The sequence below is a fragment of the Palaemon carinicauda genome, chromosome 33 (genome assembly GCF_036898095.1).
Source record: "Palaemon carinicauda isolate YSFRI2023 chromosome 33, ASM3689809v2, whole genome shotgun sequence".
NCBI classification, from domain to species: domain Eukaryota; kingdom Metazoa; phylum Arthropoda; class Malacostraca; order Decapoda; family Palaemonidae; genus Palaemon; species Palaemon carinicauda.
Window position 1 is genome coordinate 8350856 of NC_090757.1, and position 24101 is coordinate 8374956.

Sequence of the window (24101 nt, forward strand, 5' to 3'; positions counted from 1 at the left end):
GACTGATCAGAAGGTTTACCTGCTCGACCGCCTGCCTGGGGCACCGAGGTCATAGAAACTGTGGGATGTTGTTGAATAGACCAAGAAAAAAGGCTAGACTTTTTCGTCTTCCTTTTAGGTTGGGGACCCACATCCGTGGAAGACTTCCTCTTTACAGAGATGCCCCACTTCTGGAGAAGGTTCCTATTCTCCGTGGTGGCTTTCTCGATTACCTCTTAGACTACCTCGTTTGGAAAGAGGTCTTTACCCCAGATGTTGGAAGATAGCGTCCTGGGTTCATGTTTCACTGTTGCGGCAGCGAACACAAACTCCCTACAGGCTCTCCTAGCCTTCATAAAGGCATATAGGTCTTTTACTAAAGTGGCCATATGCATTTTGGCCAAGACCATGAGCATTTCTGGGGTACTTTGATGGGTTGAACACATCTCTATGCAGTTTTGTAGGGATAAGGAGGCCGCAAGTCTCTCCTTTGTCTCTTGTTCCTTGCACAAAAGAAACTCAGAAAGTTTAGGGAGATTCTCGCTAAACTGTCGTCCAGCGATGTCCGCGTCTAGTTTCCCTGCTGAAAAGGTTAAGTGGACTTCCTTCCAATCCTTCTCCTGCATGGGTAAGGCTAGTGACAGAGGCTTGCACTCCTCAAATGCAGGACATAGTTTGCCTGCCTCCACTGCCTTGGCAACAGATTTAAATGCCTTCCACATAAAGGGGAATGCTATTGAAGCAGGAGCAAGAAAGGTAGGGTGTCTCTTACTTAGTGCGAGAGAAAGCATGGAGTGAAGGACTGCCTTATTACTGTGTATGTAAACACTAAATAAAGATGTAAATATATAATTTACTGCCTTCACCAGAAAGAAGGTTCAAATGGAATGGGAGAATGCATCATTCAGGCTTCCATCCAACCACAAGTACCATCGCCGGCATAGTCCGGCCGGCACATGGCCGGCAGGCTAGCACCCGACAGCATTGGTACAGTCGGCATGCCGCCGGATGAGTCGGTACCTGTCGGCGCCAGCCCAGCCAGGCTAGTACCCCAGCAACAGGACTTGTGGCCTGCAGTCCAAGGGAGGACTGAAGAACCTTGGTGATAGAAGAGACTTCCCTCCAACAGCCGCCGGCAGCCGTCATGGCCACTGGCAGTCGTCATGGCCACCGGCAGCTGGCATAGCCACCGGCAGCCAGTAAACAGCTGTTATGTAGGAGCCCAGCCGGCCCCGCAACCCGCCGGCAATCGGTGAGATTGCAGGACGACGGCCCAAAGAGTTGCGATGGCTAGGCCATCACTAAAGGACAGAAGGGGGAGGGAGAAGGGTCCTGTATGAGGTGTGGAAAGAGCCGGCAGGGTTGCAAGTCCTACCACACCCTTAAGAAACTCTGTTTCAGTATCGACACCATCCTAGGTGGCAGGAGAATATCTATTCTCCAGCCTAGGGTCTGCCAATACAGTTAAGGGGACAGCGGCAGTGCCGCCTCCTCTCAACCAGGGAGAAACAGAGTTCCTAGTGCCGGTACCATCCTAGGCGGCAGAAGAATGTCTATTCTTCAGCCTAGGATCTGCGAGCACAGGACTAGACTTCTAGACCGCAGGGAGAAGGTGGCGGCATCATACAACCACTTCAAGTGCGGCCTAGGGAGGTCTAGCCTCCTATGCCGGCAGCCTGGTCCAGCAGGGGAATGACTATTCACCCTGCCGGCCGGCTGCCAGCAAAGACCATATACTCTGAGGTTCTGACCGAAACCCAAAGCATGCTATCTGCCAGCCATAGGAAGAGACAGACAACACTAGTCCAGTCAAGCCTGAGTGTCTACTTGAAGGCAAGACTAACTAGGGTTGTAACCTAAGGCTACACTCAGAGGGAAGGAGGGATTACCCTTAAATCTCCACTGGAGACGAGTATCGGTTTACAGTATATAATAATTCTAGGAGATATCTATCTACGCCTGAATTGATAAAACGATACACGAGGGTAAACGGGGAAATGTCTGAAAATATACTACATCGCCTAGGTTAGGTTACCTAGGCAAGACGAGATCTCGGTAACCTAAATCACCGAAACTCTAACGTATACGATCGACATAGAAAGAGGAAAATTATGCATACCATAAATATCTTTAAAAGTATAATTATGCCTAAATAGCTTTCATAATTAATTAATGCTATTTCAACCGGGAAAGTCGTGCTACTAACTAAATAACACATGCCTAACGAACGACAGCGCCCATGGCGCCCCCGGTAACAGGCCTAGCTCCCTAAACACAATAAATTACTCTAATTTCACTGTGAAACAGGAGGTAAACTATATTGTGAAGAATCAATACTCAACTTTCCAGAGGCGAAAGAAGCTGGAGATTGCATAATAATCCTTGCAGAATCGATCGAAAAAGTTAGATCAACAGGGAACACCACCGTGCGAATTCACTACAAAATTAGGAATGACCGCCATCTTGATACTCAATAGTCATATGGGAAATAGGGTAACCTTGATAACGGCTCCCCTTCCAAAATAGCCACTCTTCCCCCTCGAAGCAAAAATGCTATTCGAGGTGAAGGTCGCTAAGTGTCATATCAAAATATACGTCCCCTGATTTATGCGATATCCTTAAGAGAATGTTATGGAAATTCGCGCCAGGCGTTAGAATTCTGGAGACCTAAAGGTAAATTCTCTGGGAATATCACTGTAGTTTATATATCCATTGGAAGCTACTATTAGGAACCTTCCATCAGGACGATATGGCTTGAGCCCAAAAATGTAAGTGATCAATTAAGACTTGTTAGGTTAGGCTGACGAGTGGCCTACTGTGGGATTGTATGTTTGCCTTCCATAACAACCATATAGCCTATTCGTTACAGACAGGGAACAGATAATACTTAGGCAAGCACTAGTGAAAATCCAGTAATCTAACTTTAAATTAATTTGGGTTCACCTCAAAACTAAACAATTTCCAATGGAAATAGAAGTTTTACACATGAACAGAATACCTCCCTTTGATACTATGATAGCACATGCAAGATTTATAATAATTTACGGACTGGAACTGGCTACAGGAAGTTCTTATTATATTAAAACACAGGGTAAACTTTTCTCATAAAAAAAATGGGGTATATATAGAAAAACTTGTGATTTCTTCGAAAACGCCCTTTATTTCCGTCGCATATAAAGAGTTAATAAGATTTACCTTAATATATCCTACGGTAATGGCGGCCTCCAGTGGGAACCACGCGTTTTGGGTGGGGAAAATTAACTAGCGAATCGGTAAATAATGGTAAAACTAACTTTTTCTCTTCTACACATTATTCTCTTGGACGCATAATAAATCCCAGAAAATTTGCTCAAAATAGTATGATCCTAGGTAAAACTTCAGAAGCATGACGCACTCGATATTAAAAGAAATAATTACCTGCATTGAAAAAGCGGGTGAATAACTATATAAAGTACTATAGTTTTTATGAGAGATTGAACAAGGTGGAATTAAATGGGGTTGGCAAGTTCTTACCTCTAATTTTTTTCTAAGACAGGAGAGACGTTTCCTCAACAGTAATGTTTACTTTTACTGACCCCTTTAACTCACTTTCTTACACATGCACAATCAGTTCTAATTAGTTTTTTGGGCTCAAGCCATGACGTGCTGATGGAAGGTTCCTTCAGCAGCTTCCTGGGGTATATTTGACTACAGAAGATATTCCCAGAAAATTAAACTAAAGGTTTCACAGAATTTTAACTTCTGGCGCAGGTACCCATAAGGTTTCCCTTTAGGATATCGTATACTAACAGGGGATGTATGCTTGACACGCAACTTCTCCTTCTACGCTACTGTTATGGTACCTAGCGATGTAAACAAACGGCTGCCATATTGGCTGACGTCACATCCATCCGCGCCAAATCCATTCCACTTCTGTAGCGCATCCTAGGAGTTGTGTTTTCCCAGTTTTTGCTTATTTTCTGCATCATGTCGCAATCTTCGGCCTCGCCTTCTTATGGAAAGTTGAGTACCATATTCTTGTATTGTTTAAATAAGCTCCAGCCGTAAAGTAACGATTACTTTTCCTTAAATCTTGTGTTTTGTGGCGGAGCTGTGCCTTCACCGGAGGCGTCATGTTGAGACGCTGTAGCTCGCCTAGCATGCTTTATTTAGTTAGCCAGAGCAACGTTCCCGGTCCCTTAACTAATGATTATATTAGTTAGTCTTCATTGCTAGGAATTAGTTATATTATGCTGTTAGTATTTGCCTTCGGCGATCATGTTAGCCGAACCCTAAGCTAGCCTGCTGGCCTAGCCCCTAGGCAAGATGCCTAAGTGTTCATGTTTACTTTTTGCATGATATGATAGTGTTCCTAGCGTTATGAGTGAAATGACAAATTCGAAGATAATTTGTAATTTTCCTAACCATACAAACCTTAGCTATTTACAAAGGGGTTTACTTTTAGCGCAGCTGAAATGACGAGCCAATAGTTTTAACGAGGGTTAATTACCCCCGCGCTAGTTAGCGGGGGGTGGGGAAGGGTAGCTTGCTACCCCTCCCCCCTCCACACACCGGTGACTTGCTTCACTTCACTTAGAGGTAGGACTTGACTTGGGGGTCAGGGATGGCGGGCACATATGTGTAAATAGCTAAGGTTTGTATGATTAGGAAAAATACAAATTATCTTCGAATTTGTCATTTGTTCCGTAACCGAAATACAAACCACGCTATTTACAATGGGTGACTTACCCCTTAGGAAGGGTGGAAAGTCCCCAGCCTTACTGACTTCGGCTTGCCCGGGGGCTCGATCCCTCAGTAAGCAGCACTAGAGAGAGGGAGCCCCTGTACCTCACAAGTTCCTAGCATCGCTAGGAACGAGTGGCCTACATAAGCAGTGTGAGGAGGAGAGTGTGACTCGTCCTATGAAGTTGACCTTGAGACCTTCAGATAGGAATTCTAGGATAGGACGTTCCCCATACCACCTCGTCAGGGTATGGGAGACGCAACAGTATTAAGCTTAATACTAGGAGCACAAAGAAGCATGGGTTACCTGCAGAGGTCGAGGTCAGCTATACGAGGACCAGTATGCTGCTTCCCCAAGAGAGGGGAGAATGAAAGAAAGAAGTAAGGGTCAGACATACTCTTTCATTCACGCAGAGTAAGACCGGGTAACAACGCCCTCAACCTACTGCTACTTGTCCAAAAAGGAGCCTGAGGTTAGACCAGCTGTTGTGCAGCCACCACAGGGCCGATAGAAAACGTATCGAGGCTCCTGTGGGTCACGTCTTGCAGGTAGTGGGCTGTGAAGGTCGTTTGACGCTTCCAGACCCCAGCTTGAAGTACCTGCGTCACAGAGAAGTTTCTCTTGAAGGCCAGGGATGTAGCAATACCCCTGACATCGTGGGCCCGAGGGCGACGTGACGGAGGAGGGTCAGGATTCAGGGCATGGTAGATAACCTTTCGAATCCAAGCTGAGATGGTGTTCCTGGTGACCCTCCTCTTTGTCCTGCCTGTGCTCACAAACAAAGCTCACACATGAGGACGGACTGCAGCCGTTCTCTTCAAGTAGTGCCTCAGACACCTCACTGGACATAGTAGCAGCTGGTCTGGGTCGTTTGTTACAGAAAGGAGACTCGCGATCCTGAAAGAGTCGAACCGAGGATCCGGCACTCCAGGATTCTGAGTCTTGGCCACAAACTCAGGGACGAACCTGAACGTTACCTCCCCCCATCCGCTTAAATGGGCGATTTCGTACGAGAGACCATGAAGTTCACTAACTCGCTTGGCCGAGGCCAAGGCGAGTAGGAAAGCCGTCTTCCAAGACAGGTGGCGATCGGAGGCCTGGCGTAATGGCTCGAAGGGAGGTCTCTTAAGAGACCTGAGGACTCGAACCACGTTCCAAGGAGGGGGTCTTACTTCCGACTGGGGGCAGGTAAGCTCATAGCTACGTATGAGTAAAGAGAGTTCTAGCGATGAAGAAATATCCACGCCCATCAATCTGAAGGCCAAACTTAAGGCTGAGCGATAGCCTTTCACTGCCGAGACAGAAAGGCGCATTTCTTCTCGCAGATACACGAGGAAGTCCGCTATTGCTGGAATAGTGGCATCGAGTGGAGAGATACCCCTTCCACGACACCAACCACAAAAGACTCTCCACTTTGCTTGGTAGACTCCCTCAGAGGACATTCGCAGGTGCCGAGACATTCTCTCCGCAACCTGTTGCGAAAAGCCTCTCTCCGCGAGGATATGCTGGATAGTCTCCAGGCGTGAAGCCGAAGCGAGGCCACGGCCCTGTGAGGGACGCCGGAGTGGGGTTGTCTGAGAAGCTCGTGTTGTGGAGGAAGCTCCCTTGGGAGTTCTGTCAGGAGTTGCAGAAGGTCCGGAAACCATTCCGCGTGATGCCATAGCGGAGCTACTAGAGTCATGGAACAGTTGACCGATAGTCTGGTCCTGTTGAGCACCCTTCTCATCAGACAGAATGGTGGGAAGGCATACACGTCGATGTTGTCCCACCGTTGCTGGAAATCATCTTGCCAGAGTGCCTTAGGGTCCGGGACTGGTGAGCAGTACAGGGGCAGCTTGAAGTTCAAGGCTGTCGCGAACAAGTCCACAGTCGGGGAACCCCACAAAGTCAGGACTTTGTTGGCTATCTGAGGATCCAAAGACCACTCGGTAATCACTATCTGCAAAGCCCTGCTCAGACTGTCGGCGAGCACATTCCTCTTGCCAGGAATGAAGCGAGCTGATAAGTGTTATCGAGTGGGTTTCGGTCCACCTCAGAGTCTCTACTGTAAGATGGGATAGCTGTTGCGAAAAAGTGCCTCCCTGCTTGTTGATATAAGCCACTACCGTGGTGTTGTCGCTCATCACCACCACGGAGTGACCCACCAGGGACCGTTGGAACTGCTGAAGAGCCAGAAAGACGGCCTTCAATTCTAGCAGGTTGATGTGTAGGCACTTTTCTGATTCTGACCAAAGGCCTGAGGTCCTCTGGTTCAGAACGTGCCCCCCCCCCCCCACCCTTCTTTTGACGCATTCGAAAACAGAGTCAATTCCGGGGGGAGGACGAGAAGACTCACTCCCTTCCGCAGGTTCTCGTCGGCCAGCCACCACCGCAAGTCCGTCTGTTCCAGAGACCCCATTGGGATCAGAATCTCCGGGGAATCGGATCCTTGATTCCACCGGGACTTGAGCCGCCATTGAAGGGATCTCATCCTGAGGCGGCTGTTTGGAACCAGACGGGCCAGGGAGGATAGGTGGCCTAAGAGACGCAACCACGATTGGGCGGGGAGTTCTTTTCGCCTGAGGAAAGGTTCCGCCACCCTCCTCAGCCTGGCTATCCGGTCGTCTGATGGAAAGGCTTTGTGGAGATTGGTGTCTATTAGCATGCCTAGATAAACCAGTCGTTGGGACGGCTGCAGAGAGGACTTCTCGAGGTTTACCACGATCCCCAGATCCTGGCAAAGATCCAGAAGCCTGTCTCGGTGCCGAAGAAGGGTCGACTCCGAGTCTGCTAAGATCAGCCAATCGTCCAGGTAACGAAGGAGACGAATGCCGTTCCTGTGCGCCCAAGATGAAATCAGGGTGAACACTCTGGTGAACACCTGAGGAGCTGTGGAGAGACCGAAACACAGCACCTTGAACTGGTAGATCTTGTTGTCTAGGCAGAATCTCAGGTACTTCCTGGAAGACGGATGGATTGGGATCTGGAAGTACGCGTCCTTTAGATCCAGTGTACACATGAAGTCTTGTGGTCTCACCGCAAGTCTGACCGTGTCTGCTGTCTCCATGCTGAACCGGGTTTGTTTGACAAACCTGTTCAGAGCTGAGAGATCAGTGACGGGTCTCCAGCCTCCAGTAGCCTTCTTTACAAGAAAGAGTCGACTGAAGAAGCCTGGGGAGCCGTCCACGACCTCCTGGAGAGCACCCTTCTCGAGCATGGTCTCGACTTCGGCCTGAAGGGCCAGCCCCTTTGCCGATCCCGTGGCATAGGAGCTCAACGACACTGGATTCGCTGTCAGGGAAGGTTGAGATGTCGTGAACGGGACGCGATAACCTTGGCCGATCACTGAGACCGTCCAAGCATCGGCCCCGTGTTGCTGCCACCTGCGGACGCAACGCTGAAGGCATCCCCCCACAGGTGGACATGCAGGGGGACTGCCACCCCTAGGGCTTGCGGCCGCGGCCGCCACCCCTAGGAGTCTTGCCTCCCCTGGAGGACTTACCGCCCCTCTTGACCTTGGCTGGAAAGGGCTGGGGCTTAGGCACCACTCTCTTAGCTGCCGGTGCCTGTTTGGGAGCCTTACGAGGCTGTTGCTGCTGTTGTGGCGGGGCTGGAGGCTTATAGGGCCGAGTTGTAAGGGCCCTGTTGAGGAGGGAGTCCGTGCTGGATTTCCTCCACTTCTCAGCTTTTCGCACCATGTCTTGAGGCTCAAACAGGCTCTCCCCCAGAAGGGAAGCATGTCGGAGCCTACACACATCTACGGCGGGGACCTTCGGATGGAATCTCTCGGACACAGCATCGCGACGCTTCAACACCGAGTTGGCCCACAGGGTGGTAACCTGGTGCGCCAAAAACTCGATGGAGCGGGTGCCCGGGAGCAAGAAGGTCTCTAGGGCCTTCCTATTGGTCTCCTTGGACAAATCCTCCGATCGCAATAGGATGCCCAGAGATCCTAGCCAGAAGTCCAGCCACGAAGTGGCCTGCATGGCACACTTAGCGACCTTCTCGTGGTTAAGGATCTCTGCCGCCGAGAACGACACCTGCCGGGCAGAGAGTTTCTCCAAGGGAACTCCCTTCGCCAGCTCCTCCACAGAGTGATGGAGAGGAAGAGCGAGGTTGTGCTCACCCAGGATCTCGAAATACCTCCTCTGCTGAAGGCGAGGAGGAGGGATGAGCTTGTTCCCGGCAGTGGAACGACTGGAGGAAGCAAGAAGTGCGAGCTGAGCGTTGGCCCTAGCCCTGGCACTCTTCAGCCCCCGAGACCAGGGCAGAGCTGCACTGGTCTTAGGGGCCTTCCGAACGTCAAACACTTCATCCAGAATCGTGTCTTTGCCTTCACGGGGGGCGATGACTGGATCCGTAAGTCTGTTAAGTTGCCTTATCAGGCTTAGGACCTGCCAGAAGGCATGTTCGGACTCTTGCTGTTCTCCTCCCTGCGGTCTGGCAGCTAAGTCTCCTGCCCCAGGAATCTCTTCCTGGGGTGATACGTGGACATTCCCCTGGGTAGTCGTGGGTTCCTGACGAATCCTTGCAGAGGATTTAGGGACGGTCTTGGAATCCTTGGATTCCCTCCTGGGAGGGATACAGGATCCCAACAACAAGGTTCGAGGGGCCCCTTCCTCACGAGACGATTCTCCTGCCTGAAGCGAAGTCTCCCCCCCTGGTGCCGAGGGGAAGACTACCGCCCCACTGGACTCACCTGAGAACGGAAAGGCTTCGTCCGCAGGAGAAGGAGAGAGTACTCGTGCAGGAGAAGGGATCTTCGCGACCGACCTGTTGGGAGCCAACTTCGCCCTGGGGGAAGTCACCACGAAGTCCACTCCTCTCTTTCTCTTCAGCGTAGGAGAGACAGCTGATGGTTTGTTACCCTGGCCGGCGAGTGCTGGTTTCATAACCCTAACTAACGCCCGTGCCAGCGGACCAAACCAAGTCTGCTGCTCCAAGGACACAGAGTCCGAAATCCTCGCTAAAGGGAAAGGGATCGGGCGATCCTTTGGAGTGGACACGACGGTACCTGCCTGAAAAGAAGGTGGGGAAGAATGCTGTACTAACCTCTCTTCATCCTGCACTACCAACCTGTGCTTGGATGGAGGTGATCCCGAGTGCCGTCTAGGAGCATGCTTTCCTGCTGCTACCACCGGCTGTGGAATTCGCCGCGAACGATGGTCGCGCGAGGGCGAATGGTCGCGCGAAGGCGAATGGTGGCGCGGGAACGCGGGCGAGCGATCACGCGGGCGCGCAGGTGGATGATCGCGCGGGCGCACAGGCGAGCGGTCGTGCGGGCGCGCAGGCGAGTGGGCGCGAGGGTGGGCAGGTAAATGAACGCGTGTCCGAGGCGATGAACGCAAGCGTTGGCGCGACGGCGAGGGAACGCGCTGCCGCGTAAGTGAGGAAGATCGCTGGCGATGTAGATCCACAGGCGATCGATGACGAGCTGGTGAGTGCAGTCGCTCAAGTTGGCGATGGCGCGATGTGGTATGTCGACGCACTGGTGTGCGATGGTGAGCAGCATGCGCAGGTGAATGACCGCGTAATGGTAAGCGATGGCGAGCAGCATGCGCAGGTGAATGATCGCGTGATGGGGTGCGATGGTGATCAGCATCCACAGGAGGGCGATCGTTCAGGGGGGAGCGATGAGGAGCAGCATGCGCAGGAGGGCGATCGTGCAGGGACGAGCGATGGCGAGCAGCATGCGCAGGTGGCCGATCTCGTGATGGGGTGCGATGGTGATCAGCATGCGCAAGAGGGCGATCGTGCAGGGTCGAGCGATGGCGAGCAGCATGCGCAGGAGGGCAATCGTGCAATGGCGAGCGATGGCGAGCAGCATGCGCAGGCGGGCGATCGCGCGATGGCGAGCTAGAAGCTGGCGAACCATGTTCCTTCAGGAGCGTTGGAGAACGTCGGCGCGCTAGCTGTCGCTGTTGAATAGGCGATACTAAGATCGCCTGTGCGCGCTGGTAAGCAGGTGAACGCTGGCGAGGAGGTAATCGCTGGCGCGTAGGTGATCGCTGGCGAGCTGGAGATCGCTGGCGAGCAGAAGGTCGACGCGTGTCATGTGAAAGGACAGGTGGCGCGGCGCGTTCACGAGCAGGAACTGGGAGATCGCTGGCGCGTTGGCGAACATGTGTTTCTGACAAACGCGCAGCACGATGTTGCGTAGCCACAGGACCAGGCAGATGGTGAGCAGGGAGTTCAGCAGGAACTAAAGGGTGGTCAGAGACCGCAGGGCGAAGGTCCTCAAATGAGCGCTGACGCTCGGAAGAGAGCTGACGAGCAGGAGAGCGCTGGCGAGGGGGGCGAACATCAGGAGAGAGCCGACGAGCAGGAGTCTTGGGGAGCAGGAGATCGTCGACGAGCAGGAGAGCGCTGGCGAGCAGGAGAGCGCTTGTGCGCTAGCACTGCTCGCGTAAGGGAAGGATCCCTTAGCCCCGAAGGGACCGTTGCCCGTCGGGTGACGAGTTCTCCAGAAGGCGAAGATCTGGCAGGAGATGGTGAGCGGTCTGCAGAGAGGTTCAAGGAGGGCGGAGCTGTAGGTTGAGGCTGACGAGGAGAGTCCCCCCTGGAGGATGAAGACCCAAAAAGGCGCCTCTTAGTCCCCATGTAAGGGGAAGGGAGGCCCTTGTGGCGTAGAGGACGGTGAGCCTTACGGCGGAGGCGGCCTCGGGGGAGATCGTCGGGACCATCGGTCCTCCGAAGGGGAGTCTCCGTTAAAGCACTTCCCTCAGAAGGAAGCTGAGCAGCAGTCAAGACCGAAGGACTCACTTCCCCCTTCGAAAGATGTACGGAAGGAGGAGGAGAGCCTTTAGCACCATCACCCGCAACAGCACCTGCGGCGGAAGGCCCAGCCACGTCGGAGGCCTCTGTCACCACGACGTCGACAATAGACAGAGGGTCTACCTCTGCTACCACCGACGACTGCTTAACAGCGGCCCCCAACGAGACAAGGTCAATAAGAGCGACCCTGGAGGGCAAGCCCTTAAGCCCCAGGGACGACCAAATCTGTAAAAGATCATCACTGGATAAGGCATTATCAATAACCTTCCCCGGAGGAGGAGGGGGAACCGCCTCGCTATGGGAGGCGACGCCCTCTCCCCCCACCGAAGGTCGGGAAACAGAACAAGGGCCTGCGCTCCCACTCGGCCGACTCTCCTTAGGAGGCGGACGAGGGGGAGCTTCGGAGGAGGTTTGGGCGGCGGAAGAAGAGTCCCGAGAACCTTCCTCCTTCAAGGCTAACCCCGGAGGAGAACAGTCTCTCTTGGACTTCTTCTTACGCAAACGGCCAAACCTCTCCCACTGGGAGGCAGACCACTCCCTGCACTCACAGCACATGTTCTCCTGGTCACACCGTCGGCCCCGACATTGAGGGCAGAGGGTGTGTGGATCCGTATTAACGTCCGACATGAAAGTCCCACAAGGACGGCCGGAAACTCCAGGGCATGTACGCATTGTAGAGAAAATAACTGAAGGTCAACTTCCAACCAACACACACGCTGAAAAGAAAAAGCAGAAAATTAAAGGCTGTCACGAAGGCGATGAGCAGACACGTCTGATCACCGCCGAGCCAAAAAGTGAAGTGAAGCAAGTCACCGGTGTGTGGAGGGGGGAGGGGTAGCAAGCTACCCTTCCCCACCCCCCGCTAACTAGCGCGGGGATAATTAACCCTCGTTAAAACTATTGGCTCGTCATTTCAGCTGCGCTAAAAGTAAACCCCTTTGTAAATAGCGTGGTTTGTATTTCGGTTATGGAACAAATGAAGATTCAGGCATTATACATACAAGATTCAGTGATTGCATACATAATTATTCACCTTCGGGGAAGTATATAGGGGTTTCGATTTTGGTAGTCGTCTCCCTGGCACCTACCCTATGCTAGAGCTCTTATATGCTTCCTCATTCCCCCCCCCCCGGTTACCTATCTAGGTAATTTCCTCCCTCTGGGGTAGCCTAGGCTACACCCTAGCCTCCTTATCCTCGATACTGTCGTATAGGTTATGCTAGGACCCTTCTGCCCCTTCTCCTGGCCATAGATGTGCGCTTTGAGTTTGGGACAGCCCTCAGAGTATCAGTCGTTCGCCTCCATCCCTCCTTTAGGGGAATGTACTCCCCTTCTGGTCCTTTGGAGAATGAAGGGGGAGGGCTTAGCCCTGCCCCCTAGTCCACACTTGGTTGGGTTACAACCCCTCCTCCCTGTGGCCTAGCGACTTGTCCTTCCCATGCCTTACCTAGCCTGGGAGACTGGTTCTCCTAACCTAGGTTAGGCAGCCATGGGGATTCTGCTTCATTATACTTCAGGACAGGACACTAGTGCTGTACCTACTCTGGGCTATCCTACCCTAGGCTGGAGAATGTACTCTTCCAGCCTAGACAGGCTAGCCCTGAACAAAATCCCCTTCTATGGGGTATGCAGTAGGGGACTTTGGCCCCTCCTGCACCCCCTTCCTCTTGGGACCCTCTCCCCCTCCCCACTCTATCCCTTTGTGTTGGCCTGCCATCACACCCCTGTCCGCTGGCCTACATTCCCGCCGTGTGCCGGCGACCTGTAGGTCCGGCTCGGTCCCCTCATCGGCTAGTCCGTTCTGCTATGCTTCCCTCTTAATAGTCGATCTATAGGGTTGCCATTGCTGGTCGGTCTGCCGGCGGAGGACCTCCCCCTCTTGAGTGCTCCGCGGCCCTCCCTTGGGCCGCCACCGGCAACCTAGCCGCCGGCAGCCCCTTGCCGCCGGATGAAAGGCTTCACCCCTCCTTTCATTTGAACACTCCTTCCGGAGGTGAAAGAGTTTGGGTACTGAGTTACCCTTTCCCCCCTTCCCCTCCTAAACTTTCTCTCTCTCTGTCAGTGCTGATCCACTGCCGCTCCCTCTCTCCCGGCGCCTGCCAGCGGTAACTCCGACTTCCTACCTGTCTCATTGAATGCAGACAGTGTCGGTATATCACTGCCGACTTGCCGCCGAGGGGGGGGGAGGGCCACCGGCTCGCCGGCGCCCATCTACTACCAGTACCTTTGTCATGTCAGTATCCTGTTGGTATACCGCTGCCGGTTGCCTGCCGGCTGTCGGAACCGTCGGCATGCCGGCGATCTGCCATCACCTTATAGCGTCACCCTTTCTCCTTGCCACTTAGACTGCTGGCTTAGAAGGGTTCCTCCCTAATGGAGATCCGCCGGCGCTGGTCGGGCCCCCGCCATGCCGCCGGGCTGCCGGCAACACTCAGGTACATTATAGTGGACAGTCACTTCTTACTCCTGCCGGCCTGGTGCCGGCAGGGATTATTGTGCAGCTATGGATGATAGCCAGTACTCTTATGGTATTGTGATACCCTAAACTGAAAACTATTGTGTATAGTTGTACAGTAAATAATCTTCCAGCATATTCTGTGCATCTATGTGCAGTCTTTTGCCGGGACCTATCCTATAGAAGAGAGTTTCGGATACCCCTCCTTCTCAATTAACTGAATGAACTCAGTTTTTCCCTCCCATCATTCCTAATTCTCTGTAGGAAGACTAAGCTTGGCTCATCCCCCACGGGTGTTCCTCTTCCTCCCAGGGCATACTTAGCCCTCTGGAATTAGTTACGTTGAGAGGTCACGGCAATGGACTGGGCAGGATGCACGAGTATGTGTCTTCCCTACCTTCCTTTCTAGCTTAACTATCCTAAGCTTATACATGGAATCTTACTGTATATTATAAATAATTAAACTTAGTTCTAATCTAAGATTAAATTAAGTAACTTTCATATTGACTTTCAAGTACTCATAGCCTCTTTCTTTTACAAGAGGAGTATGTGAAGTGTGAGAGCGGCTTCTGCAGCGTTCGTCGCCAGGACTTTTATGGTCACAGGGCATGCCGATCCCATGCCGGCTGTTCCACCTTGAAAGGGGACCTTCGCTATTGGGACCCGCAGGTCTGCACCGTGTGCAAGAAACTGCTGGATGAGGCATTTGACAACCCTCCGTCTAAGGAGGTTAGGGACAAGGCCCGAGAGACCCTGCGCAAGTGGGTGCGTGGGTTTCAAAAGAACGCCACGGGGCCCTATCTCCCAAGCGAGAGGATGAGAGCCATGCTCTTCCCAAAAGCATCTGCGGATGCCGTCATCCCCAAAGAGGAGATCCCGTGCGCCCAACTAACGGTCGAGCCGGATGACTCGGCCGCCCTTAGTCAGTGTCACCTCGACGAGGTGGAGAGGATGTCGGAGGTCTCCGATGACACCAAGTGGACCCTCATGGAAGGGGGTCAGGAGGAAGAAGAGGACCTCGTGGAGTCCCCGGATTCTGAGGGCGAGATTGCCCGTACACCCTCTGTGGCTTCGGTTGCGACCTCAGAGCCAATTCCTTCCACATCGGCCACCCCAGTACCCGCCCCAGCAAGTTCCCAGGATACCCTTCAGGTCTTGATGGCATTCCTGGATGAAAAGCTCCGTCAGGGGCAGGCGGACATCAAGAAGGAGATACTGGGCTTGAAAAAGGCGCCCAAGGAGATTTCCGTCAAGGATCTCCCGGAGTGCTCGGTGACGAACCCCTGGTGGCATGTGAAATATATGCCTATCACCACTGGACATATCGTGATTAACGCTAAGCTAGGTGCTGTTCCCCTTGAAGAGGTGGAATTCTACCCTAGCTTTGAGGCCTATCCGGACTGCTTCGTCCGTCTGAAGTCTGAGCCATCCTCCAAGGAGGAGACCGAGCCGAAGGAGGTAATCGTGCTAGAGCACTCCAAGGCTCAGGCTCTGCTGGCCAACTGCCTCAAAAGCAGGGGCTACACCAATTCAAAGGTGCCAGCCCTAAGCAAGAAGCACCCGTTATTTCTTGCTTCCCCCACCATGGTCTTCCCCTTGGCTGAAAAGGCCTTGACCGGTGTGTTAAAGGCGGTGGAGGAGAACAAACCCTGCCCTACATTGGAGGAATGTAGGCCTCTCTCCCTCGCCTTACCCCTGGACGGTAAGAGCTGGAAGGACATCCAGCTAACTTTCTCGGTTGGGAAGCTGGAACCTGACGTCGCCGGACGTCAGTTCAACGAGGACCTTCCCAAGCTCACGGATTACCTCCTCCGTCGGGAATTGGACACCAAAGAGAGGCTGGCTGCCTCTCTGTCTCTTCAGGTGGTCCTTGAGACAATGTCCTCCGATACTCGGGTCCCTACTGTCTACATGGTCCTCGCGAAAACCCACCTCGCCACCTTGTTGAAGGACCTATATAGCCTCATCAAGGCTCGGAGGGCATGTAGAGAGTTCGTGTTTGCGGACACAACCATTAGACACGAACCCCGGAAACTGATCTCCTCGAACATTTGGGGCAAATATCTCTTTCCCGTGGATCTGGTGAAAGAGACTGTGGACAGAGCCTCCACCGAGAATAGGAACCTTCTCAATAAGTGGGGCTTGTCGCACAAAAGGAAGTCTTCTCAGGATGAGGGCCCCCAGCCTAAGAAGAAACCCGACAAGTCACGCCCCCAACAGCGTCAGGCTAAACGCCAGTTTCCGGCTCCCGCTACTCCTAAATTAGTGGCTCAGCCACAACAGACCTTTCAATTGGTCCCTCAGCCGGTGGTGTCCCAATCACCAGTTTTCATCCCAGCCTAAGACAGGCAGACCACTACCTTTCGCCCCAAGGGTAGAGGCTCCGGCAGAGACTCCTCTCGACGTCCTTCCAGAGGAAGAGGAGGAAGAGGAGCAGGCAGCCGAGGTGGTAAGCCCTCGGGAAACCAGAAGCAATGAAGTGCTTCCGGTGGGAGGAAGACTCCGCCACTTTCAGGATCGCTGGACCTTCGATCCTTGGGCCCACAGCATCGTCAAGAAAGGACTGGGCTGGAGCTGGATATCACCTCCACCAGTCCCTCATCATTTCTTCCAAGGATCAACCCCCATTCTGGAAGAATATGTTCGAGAACTCTTGAACAAGAAGGTGATCAAGAGGGTAAAGTCCATCAGGTTCCAGGGAAGGCTATTCTGCATTCCCAAGAAAAACTCATACAAACTCACAGTCATTCTGGACTTATCCCCCCTCAACAAGTTCATTGTGAACAAGTTCAAGAGGCTGACCCTTCAACATATAAGGGCCATACTGCCTCACAAGGCTTACACAGTCTCCATAGACCTGGTGGATGCCTGCTGGCACGTTCCAATGAATCATCAAGCTTCCTCCTACCTAGGATTCAGGCTTCAAAGAAGACAATACGCCTTAAGGGCCGTGCCCTTCGGCCTCAACGTGGCCCCAAGAATCTTCACGAAGCTCGCAGACACGATCGTCCAACAGCTACGTCTTTAAGACGTCCAGGTGATGGCCTACCTGGACGATTGGCTGATCTGGGCGACATCACCTGCAAAAAGGTGACCCAGTTCCTGGAACATCTGGGTTTCAAAATCAACACCAAAAAGTCTCGACTGTCTCCAGCTCAGAAGTTTTAGTGGTTGGGAATCCACTGGGATCTTCAGTCACACTGTCTTTCCCTCGCTCTGAAGAAAAGGAAGGAAATAGCGGGATCTGTCAAGAGACTTCTAAAATCCAAATGGATCTCAAGACAACAGGAACGAGTACTCGGCTCCCTGCAGTTTGCCTAAGTGACAGACCCAGTGCTAAAAGCACAACTAAAGGATGCATTGGGAGTCTGGAGACGAAACGCATCCATCGCTTGAAGAGATCTCAAGAGACCCCTACCAACCACGCTTTGTTCACTCTTAAAACCCTGGTCGGAGACAAAGAACCTAAGAAGAATTATTCTTATCCAACCACCACCCCTGTCGATCACCATCCACACGGATGCCTCGCTGGAAGGGTGGGGGGGTCACTCCCACCAACGACAGGTTCAAGGAACATGGTCTCCCCTATTCAAGAAGTTTCACATCAACATCTTGGAGGCCATGGCGGTTCTTCTTACCTTGAAGAAACTGTCCCCTCATCCCTCGATCTGCATCCGCCTCACCCTGGACAGCGCTGTGGTGGTCAGATGTCTCAACCGTCAGGGCTCACAATCGCCCCATCTCAACCGGGTGCTATTACCCATCTTCCGCCTTGCAGACAGGAAAAAATGGCACCTCTCGGCAGTTCACTTACAAGGATTCCGCAACGTGACGGCGGACGCTCTATCACAGACAAGCCGATAAAGTCGGAATGGTCCCTAGACACAAGATCATTCTCCTTCATCTCCCATCAGGTCCCGGAACTGCAAATCGACCTCTTCGCGACGAGCAACAACAACCAACTTCCTCTTTATGTGGCCCCATACGAGGACCCCAAGGCGGAACCGGTGGACGCCATGTCCCTGGACTGGAACAGGTGGACCAAGATTTACCTGTTCCCTCCAACCAACCTTCTGCTAAAAGTCCTCACCAAGCTGAGAACCTTCAAGGGAACGGCAGCCCTAGTGGCTCCCAAATGGCTGAGGAGCAATTGGTTCCCTCTCATCCTGGAACTGAAGCCCAAGCTAATCCCCCTGCTGGACCCAGTTCTCTCCCAGCAGGTCCAGAAGTCGACTGTCTGCGCTTCATTAAGGAAAACCCGAGACCTTCATCTCATGATTTTCTCTCACTAGCTGTGAAGAAAAGATTTGGAATATCGAAGAAGGGCTTAGACTTCCTAGAGGAATACAAAACAAAGTCTACCAGAAGGCAATACGAATCTTCCTGGAAGAAGTGGGTGTCCTTTGTCAAGGAAAAGAATCCTTCGGAAATCTCTATGGATTTTTGTATGTCCTTCTTCATTCACTTTCATGGACAAGGCCTAGCAGCCAACATTATTTCCACTTGTAAATCGGCCTTGACAAGACCAATACTCTATGCCTTCTAGGTTGATCTGTCCAATGACATATTTAACAAAATTCCAAAAGCATGTGCTAGACTCCATCCTGCACCTCCACCGAGACCTATCTCCTGGTCTCTCGACAAGGTGCTTCATTTTGCCTCTAGCCTGGACAATGAATCTTGCCCTCTGAAAGACCTGACCCAAAAAGTGATTTTTCTTTTCGCGCTTGCTTCGGGAGTGCGGGTCAGCGAAATAGTGGCCTTATCTAGAGAGGAGGGCCAGATACAGTTCGCCGAGACAGTGAAACTTACCCTCTTCCCTAACCCAATGTTTCTGGCAAAGAATGAGCTCCCAACCAAGAGGTGGGGCCCTTGGAGAATCTGCCCTCTGGAAGAAGATGTCTCTCTATGCCCAGTAGAGAGTCTTAAGGTCTATCTTCGTAGAACTATAGACCTTGGCGGAGGACAACTTTTTAAAGGCGAAACATCGGGAAGTGATTTGTCACTCAAACAATTACGGGCGAAGATCACCTATTTTATTAACAGAGCGGATCCTGACAGTACACCCGCTGGTCATGATCCTAGAAAAGTCGCCTCTTCCCTTAACTTTTTCCAAAGTATGGATTTCGAGAGCCTCCGACCCTTAACAGGCTGGAAATCCTCGAAAGTGTTCCTCAAACACTATGCGAAGCAGGTGCAAGAACTCAAGCATTTTGTGGTAGCTGCAGGTAGTGTACTAAAACCTGCTGCTTAACACTGCGAAGGACAGCGAGTTATTCGGGACACTAACTCAAAGGGTGCCTGTGTTGACCCTTGTGCGATACGTAGTGTTTTAAGTGCAACTCAGTGTCACTAGAGACTGTTCCTCCTTAAGGTGAATTGACATAGACTCGTACATGTGTGCCACATGTTCATTGGACATCAAGTGTATTTCAGATTTCAAAGACTATCCAGTTCCATCAGAACTTACGTGTGTTGTGGCAAGATCTTCGTTTCAGATTTCACACCTTCGTCTTCGACAATCTCCAGCCTATGTCTGTATCCAAATATTTTTATGTTAAATAAGTTATCTTATTCCATTTTATTGCGAAATTCCACCAAATAAATTGAAATTTCGCTATCAAATGCGTCTTATTTCGCCCTACTATAACCAAATATACTACTGTTTTAGTGTTTTAATTATCCTAATTTTATCAGCATTATAATTCATCTTATTATACTGCTCCTGGTGGAGATACTCACCTAAGAAATGTGATATTTTTGTTCCTACAAAAAGTACTTATCTCTCAGGACATGTCTATAAGACCAACAAGTCCCACGTCCAAGGCTGAGTCTTCTTCCCCAGGTGACTTCAAAATCTTCCTACGTCCAATTAGGTCTTCCCTGCTAGAGGGGCAGGAAGCCATGTCATAGCTTATGTCATTGGGAGTGACATGTAACGGAGATGTTACGGTCTCTATGGTCATTAGACCGAAGGAATATTGTTTGGAAGTCAAAGGCACTATTGAATTTGGGAAAAAATCCACGATACACTAATTCTCTGGTACACTTCCATCAGCACATCATGGCTTAAGCCCAAAAAACTGATTTTGAGTGAAGCGAAAAATCTATTTTTGGGTGAGATAGCCATGACGTCCTGATGGACCCGCCCGAAACTCTCTACAGCAGTGGTTCCCAAACTATCTTACCTGACGACCCCTTTTTGCTTCCAGTAGACCCGTACGCCCCCACTCCTCTCTTTTTTTTTAATTGAAATGATTCTTACATTTATTTCTTAGCATTGTACAGGAAAACAGATTTCTGTTTGTATTACTGTACATTTTAATAATGAAAGCCACTCAAACAAATAATAGTACATTCCAGTAACTAAAAACGAAACATTTGGTTCAAAGTGAATGAAAAAAAGGTTTGAACATTAGCAAATTGGCAAAAGTGAGTTGCAATTTTAAGAATAGATAATTTGAAAACATGGCATATAATATTTGGAAATACTTATGGGATTAAGGCACAATTTCTGGTCAAATTTAGTGAGATGGATGCATGTATGTAATGACAGATATTTGTTTTTTTAATGATTTTATTATTCAACAAGTAATTTCGAGCAGATGACTTCACGCCTCCCTTGTATCGTCCTCACGCCCCCCTAGTGGGGTGCGCCCCCCAGTTTGGGAACCACTGCTCTACAGTATTCTGACCTGCCAAGCCCCTCCCTTTCTTATTGTATCTTTGGAGGCTGGCGGATACGCCGGGTGGAATGGATTTGGCGCGGACGGATGTGACGTCGGCCAATATGGCGGCCGTTTGTTTACATCGCTAGGTACCATAACAGTAGCGTAGGAGGAGAAGTTTTGGAACGGCTCCTCCCATAATTGCCACTCTACCCCCTCGAAGCGTAAACGTATGTGGGGTGCAGATAGCTATGTGGCGTGTCAAGCATACATCCCCTGTTAGTATACGATATCCTAAATGGAAACCTTATGGATACTCGCGCCAGAAGTTAGAATTCTGTGAAACCTTTAGTTTAATTCTCTGGGAATATCTACTGTAGTCAAATATACCCTAGGAAGCTGCTAAAGGAACCTTCCATCAGGACGTCATGGTTATCTCACCCAAAAATACATTTTTCGTTTCGTTCAAAATCCGTTTATTGGCTGAGAGATGTGACATCATCATGACATAATGGTTTCATAACCAATTACGAACGACTTCAGTCAAAAACCAAGATTTACAAGGGTTCCAGCAGACTAATACAGTTACCGCTTAAATTCCACTGGTATCCTGTTTGAGTATCCGTGTTTGACTGAATACAGTACTGTACTTCAAAGAATGAAGGGAAGCTGGTATTTAGTCCCTTTGTAGTTATGTTACATGTTGGATGTTAGGTATAGAGTCCAACGAAGCAAAGTGTAATGGCTGTTCTTTTGACTATCTTGAGGCTATACCCAAGTTTAATGGAAGATATCGTGATGTTTCTGGTGCAGTTTGAATTTTTAATAGCGCATTGTGTTATCACGCAAAATTTAAAATGCATTAAGTGTGATTCTCACATGGTGTTTAGGCAAGACCAGCACATTTTTTACTGCAACGCTTCTGTGAAGATTGCAAAGGCAAAGAGGAGATGTAGGCGTGGGTAGCCTACAGTGTAAGTGCTTTTAAAGGAACGTTCCTTGACAAGGCCCATGTTGAGCCGTGGAAACTTATTCTCTTCGTAAACCACTGGAACTGTCATCGAATGCCTCCATATTTCACCCAATACGAGTGTTGACTGGTGGAGTTTCTGTTCTGAAGTAACAGAATTTTTTTTATAATCAAGAGGCTATTGGTGGTGATGCATTAGTAGTGGAGATTGACGAATATCACTTCGGTAAGGCCAAGAAAAACTGTGGCAGGCATTTGAGTTCGATATGGGTGTCTGGGGGAATCAAACGAGTGTCCAAGAAATTTATTTTGATTCCTTTACTTGAGCCTTTACCTCAGAAAAGGGATGCTGCTACCCTTATTCCCATAATACAAAAATATATTAAGGTAGGTAGCATCATTATGAGTGACAAGTGGGGTGCATATACTGTAGTTTGTTTAGTGAGCTGGGCTATGAGCACAGGACTATTAATCACTCTGAACACTTTGTCGACCCCTCAGACCCAGGCACCCATGCTCAGAATACCAAATGGCCGTGGAGGGAAGTGAAGGAGAGTATCGAAAAATCTATTAATAAATTGGAATATTTCTGTCAGTATTTTGCCAGGTTTTTTTCATTCTCCACACAACCCAAAGGCCTCATTAATGAACCAATTCTTCATCACCGCCAGTCGCCTCTATCCTCCACAACAACACCAGGAGGCAGAGGATCCCCGTGACCCCCAACCTTCCACGTCTCAATGATAATGTAAGCAATTAATTGTTAGTTACCTTTACTTTTCATACTCATTGTGATTTAATATTATTTGTGACCTGGGAAGGTCAGTGACCTGGGAAGGGGGGTCCGGGGCGCTTGTCCACCTGCTAGGGGTTGTGACTTGGGAAGGTTTGTTACCTGGAAAGGCAAGTCTGCAGCTAGGGGCTGTGACTTGGGATCTACTAGGTTAGGTTAGGTGGGTTTGTTAGGTTCTATACCCTTTTACAAACCATAAGTGTTAAATAATATTTTGTGACTTTGGAAGGGGGGTCTGGAAGGCAAGCCCCCCACAAGGGGCTGTGACCTGGGAACTACTAGGTTAGGTTAGTTAGGTTTCTTAGGTTCCATACCCTTAGACAATCTCAAAAGTGTTAAATAATCGTGTTTTTTTCCTGTTTTTGCAAACTCAAAATCACAGGTTCCCACCTGTAACAATTGGGAAGGGGGGCAGTCCATAACGGTAAAACGGCTTATTTGCAATGTAAATAAAGGTCAAATTCGTTGAAAGCACATAATTTCTTGTAGGAAAAGTTTTTTTATTTCTAAGAAATATTGCTCAGCGTTTTTCTATAAATTTATCGAAGTTCCTTAAAAACTAAGATGTGGGCCTATTTTGAACTGCGAGTATGTAGCCTACATTTTATTTCTATATACAGATTTAGATCTATGCGTTGACAATACTGTAATCATATGACATAGTACAGTGAATGTCGTAGCATGCAATTTCTGTGTATTATTGTACTGTATTACAGGGCAATGTAACCAAGGAAAAAAACTACATTTTTCTACGGGAAAAATTCCGCTCTTCGAAAATGATAGTTACCAAACCTACGTAGAGAGAGAGAGAGAGAGAGAGAGAGAGAGAGAGAGAGAGAGAGAGAGAGAGAGAGAGAGAGAGAGAGAGAGAGAATGTTAGTTGCCACTGCCAGGCCCACCTTTATTGTTGTTACAGTATTACATAACTTTACCTGTACGTAGTGGAGCTGGCGAAGTCAATTCAAAGGCACCATCGAAACGGAGCACTTTAAAATGGCACTGCCGTAATAAAAGCACTCATACGATAATAACTACGCGGATATATCGATAATTAATAACCACAAGCACATAATAATCAGGACGTTCGCTAGCGGTAACAGGAGGTCCTACAGAAGAGGAATGGATGCCCGATGCAGTAACAACAGTCGAAATAAAAACTATCGTGGAGGACACTAAACTTAATTTTACAAATGTCTCAACCATTTTGAGTGTACTTAAAAAAAATGTTTATAGAATAAACATATCAGACTGCATTCCTGTTTACCTTATATTCAATTTATGATAATAATCAGACAAGCATGATTTTAGACGATCAATTGTAGTTGCAACATTTTTAGACGATAAGTTTTAAACGCTTAGTCTTTTAGCAGTTAATAACTGGTTAGTTTAATGGTCATATGTTTGTGATTGAAAGAAAATCGTATCTGCTATTGGCCACCCTACAACTCTGGTTTCATTTAATCATTGTATAGTTAAAGAAAGTGTAAAACCGATCTTAGTTATGTTACGATAGCGTGTGATGACTACCGAGTCTAAGCGCACAGCTGATATGCGGGCAGCACAGCGAAGCTTCTTTTTATTACGTTTTTAATTAGTAATGATGGTGATAAATGTATGCTCTGGAAATTACATCAAGTTTTCTAAGACCTTACACAGTTTTGGAACATGATGGTGTATCCGGAACCTCCTCTATGTATTGGGTAAGCAAGACTTAATTACTTTTAGGCCTAGTCCTAGTTCAACAATATGTACTTTTAAGA

At 49.8% G+C, this 24101-nt stretch overlaps 1 long non-coding RNA gene across 1 annotated transcript in view; it reads left to right on the forward strand.

The window, feature by feature from the left end:
- The first annotated feature begins 23284 nt into the window (after nt 1–23284).
- The window catches only part of LOC137626060 (uncharacterized), a 66490-nt gene continuing 65673 nt past the window's right edge, over nt 23285–24101 (forward strand). The window contains exon 1 of the long non-coding RNA XR_011040971.1: nt 23285–24041. This is a non-coding gene — a long non-coding RNA (uncharacterized lncRNA). The remainder of the gene's footprint in view (nt 24042–24101) is intronic.